Raw genomic sequence first — 4009 nt, 5'->3', positions numbered from 1 at the left:
CATGAGGAACTGTGCAAGTGAAGAAGTATATAATGATATGTGGCAGTCTGGAGAGGAAGGAAGATCACATGTTTTGTTTTCTATTTAATTTGAGATGTCTATCGAAAACCAGGTTTTCCCTGGTGGCTTAGATGGTTAAGAATCTGCCTACAAAGCAAGAGACCTGGGTTCGATTCCTGGGTCAGGAAGATCTCCTGGAGAAGGAAATGGCAACCCACTTCAGTATTCTTGCCTGGAAAATCCCATGGATGGGGGAGCCTGGTAGGCTATAGTCCATGGGGTCACAAAGAGTTGGACACGACTTAGCGACTTCACTTTCACTTTCATGAAAACCAAAAAAACAGGTATCAAGGCAGCAGATGGAAATAAGAATCTTGGAAGAGAAAATCGACTTGCTTTTTTAAATTTGAGAGTTACCACCATATGAACAGGGTCACCCACCACTTTGTCTGACCTCAGGAGTCTATGTGCATGGTGCTTTCTGGAGTTGTGTGTACACAGCCCACATGAATTTAGGTGGTTGGTATATATAATCAGGATAGACGATGAAATCTTCTAAAAAGAGAGAATAGACTGAAAAAAAAAAAAAAGAAACTTAAGCATAAAACCCTAAAGCTAATATTTGAAATGAGTATAGGGGACTTTCCTGGTGGTGGAAAGACTAAGTGGCTAAGACTCTGTACTCCCAATGCTTGGGTTCCATCCCTGGTCAGAGAACTGGATCCTACATGGTGCAATTAAAGATCCTGCATGCCACAATTAAGATCTGACATAGTCAAATAAATAAATAAATAAAAGTAAATATATTTTTTAATCTTTAAAAATTTAAATGGGTGAATAATGTGAGATATCTCAAAACAGCCAAACAAACACAGTCAAAAGGGAAGGAGAATCTGTTGTCAGGACAGCCACATTAGTCAACTAGGGCTATCATAACAAAACACTACCTACTGGGTGGCTTAAACAACAGGCATTAATTTGTTCACAGTTCTGGAGGTTGAGAAGTCTGAGATCAGGGAGTGGTTTCTTTCAAAGGCCTTGTTTCTTGGCTTGTAGGTGACCAGTATCTCACTGTATAATCACATGACCTCTTCTTCAGGCCCAGGGCAGAAGAAGCAGCACATGGAGAGTGGGCAGCTGGTGAGCAGAGCCCCTGCTCCAGGTTGCAGTAAGTCCCTTGACATGGAGGACAGCCCCTTGCACCCCCAATCAGCCACTAGAACATCAGGAAAGATGGACAAGCCACTCAACAGCCACCACCTGGTGGACAGTGATGGTAGCCTTGCTGAGGCCCCCAGTGAGGTTCCCAAAGTGGGCATCCTGGGTAGTGGGGACTTTGCCCGCTCCCTGGCCACCTGCCTGGTGGGCTCCGGCTTCAGTGTGGTGGTGGGGAGCCGCAACCCCAAACACATGGCTGGGCTGTTTCCCTCAGCAGTGCAAGTGACTTTCCAGGAGGAGGTGGTGAGCTCCCCGGAGGTCATCTTCGTGGCTATGTTCCGGGAACACTACGCCACACTGTGTGGCCTCAGTGACCAGCTGGCTGGCAAGAGCCTGGTGGACGTGAGCAATCCCACAGAGCGGGAGCACCTGCAGCACCATGAGTCCAACGCTGAGTACCTGGCCTCCCTTTTCCCCACCTGCGCAGTGGTCAAGGCCTTCAGTGTAATCTCTGCCTGGACCTGCAGTCTGGTCCAAGGGATGGAAATAGGCAGGTGCCCATCTGCAGTGACCAGCCGGAAGCCAAGCGCACTATCTTGGAGATGGTGAGGGCCATGGGCTTCACCCCTGTGGACATGGGGTCCCTGGCCTCAGCCCAGGAGGTGGAGGCCATGCCCCTGTGCCTCTTCCCCACTGGAAGGTGCCTGCCCTCCTGACCCTGGGGCTCTTCATCTTCTACGCCTACAACTTTGTCCGGGATGTGCTGCAGCCCTACCTGCAGGAGGGCAAGAACAAGTTCTACAAGCTCCCTGTGTTCGTGGTCAACACAGCACTGCCCTGCGTGGCCTACGTGCTGCTGTCGCTGGTGTATCTGCCCAGCGTGCTGGCAGCTGCCCTGCAGTTGCGCCGCGGCACCAAGTACCAACGCTTCCCCAACTGGCTGGACCACTGGCTGCAGTACCGCAAGCAGATCGGCATTCTCAGTTTCTTCTGCGCTGCCCTGCGCGCGCTCTACAGTCTCTGCTTGCCACTGCGCCGCTCCCACTGCTACGACTTGGTCAACCTGGCCGTCAAGCAGGTCTTGACCAATAAGAGTCACCTCTGGAATGAGGAGGAAGTGTGGCGGATGGAGATCTACCTGTCCTTGGGAGTGCTGGCCGTTGGCATGCTGTCCCTGCTGGCTGTCACCTCACTGCCATCCATCGCGAACTCACTCAACTGGAGGGAGTTCAGCTTTGTCCAGTCCACTCTGGGCTTTGTGGCTCTGGTACTGAGCACCCTGCACACGCTCACCTACGGCTGGACCCGCCCCTTCGAGGAGAGCTGCTACAAGTTCTTCCTGCCCCCCACCTTCACCCTCACCCTGCTTGGTACCCTGTGTTATCATCCTGGCCAAAGGCCTGTTCTCCTGCCGTGTGTCAGCCACAGACTCACCAAGATCCGGAGGGGCTGGGAGAAGAATGGCTCTGTCAGGTTCACACTGCCAGTGGACCACACCCTGGCCCAGAAGACAAGGCACATATGACGGGCCTGCACCCATCTCCGGGGAACCAGACGCAGCCAGGACTTCTCGATCATGCAGGACAGCAGAATTACACACAAGTTGGTGGGCCGAGATCTGGATTCCTGGGATGTGTGCAGTAATATTCAGAATGACACGCCTGTGTGTGATATATATATATGTTCACATGTATTTCATATAGATAACAGGATTTACAATTACACTTACGTAGCTCAAAAGTTTGGAGAAGGCGATGGCACCCCACTCCAGTACTCTTGCCTGGAAAATCCCATGGACAGAGGAGCCTGGTGGGCTTCAGTCCATGGGGTCGTGAAGAGTTGGACACGACTGAGTGACTTCCCTATGGAGAGAAAGAAAGCTCTCCAGTGTCACTTCCTATAAGGGCATTAATCTCAGCACAAGGGCCCCACCCTCATGATCTCTTCTTACCCTAATTACCTCCCAAAGGTGTCCAAATACACTACATTGGGAATTAGAGCTTCAACATATGAATTTGGTAGGAAACACATTTAGACCAAATCAGCCAAGGTAAAAAGTTCTCCAAGAGAAAGATCCACCATACCTAAAATTGAGAAGTAGTCAAGAAAGCTGAGGATTGAAATTGTCCATTGGCTTTAACAACACAGCAGTAACTAGAAACCTTAGCAAAAGCAGCTTTAGTGAAGTATGCACGTGCACTAAGTCACTTTGTTCTTGTCTGACTCTTGGCAACCCCATGGACTGGACCCCATCAGGCTTCTCTGTCCATGGGATTCTCCAGGCAAGAATACTGGAGTGGGTTGCCATTTCCTGCTCCAGGGAATCTTCCTGATCCAGGGATTGAAACCACGTCTCTTACATCTACTGCTTTGGCAGGTGGGTTCTTTACCACTAACGCCACCTGGGAAGTCCATTAGTGAAGTGAGGGGAGTAGAAATCAACTTGGAGTTGATGGGGAAATAAATGTAGTATAGGCCTACCTTGGAGATATTGGGAATTCAGTTCCAGACCAGCACAATAAAGGAAATATTAGAATAAGGTGAGTCACACAAAGTTTTTGGTTTGTCAGGGCATATAAAAGTTATGTTTAGGGAGGAGCCAAGATGGCGGAGGAGTAGGACGGGGAGAACACTTTCTCCCCCACAAATTCATCAAAAGAGCATTTAAACGTCGAGTAAATTCCACAAAACAACTTCTGAATGCCGGCAGAGGACATCAGGCACCCAGAAAAGCAGCCCAACTCTTCGAAAGGAGGTAGGAAAAAATATAAAAGACAAAAAAAGAGACAAAAGAGGGAGGGACGGAGTTCCGTCCCGGGAAGGGAGTCTTAAAAAGAGGGAAGTTTCCAAA

At 49.7% G+C, this 4009-nt stretch overlaps 1 pseudogene; it reads left to right on the top strand.

Annotated features, from left to right (window-relative positions):
• The first annotated feature begins 1103 nt into the window (after window positions 1–1103).
• On the top strand, window positions 1104–2683 carry LOC102390850 (annotated as a pseudogene).
• The last annotated feature ends 1326 nt before the right edge of the window (window positions 2684–4009 follow it).

Source organism: Bubalus bubalis, chromosome 10, assembly GCF_019923935.1.
Source record: "Bubalus bubalis isolate 160015118507 breed Murrah chromosome 10, NDDB_SH_1, whole genome shotgun sequence".
NCBI classification, from domain to species: Eukaryota; Metazoa; Chordata; class Mammalia; order Artiodactyla; family Bovidae; genus Bubalus; species Bubalus bubalis.
The sequence above is the reverse complement of the archived record's forward strand: the minus strand, read 5'-3'. Positions and strand labels throughout refer to the sequence as shown.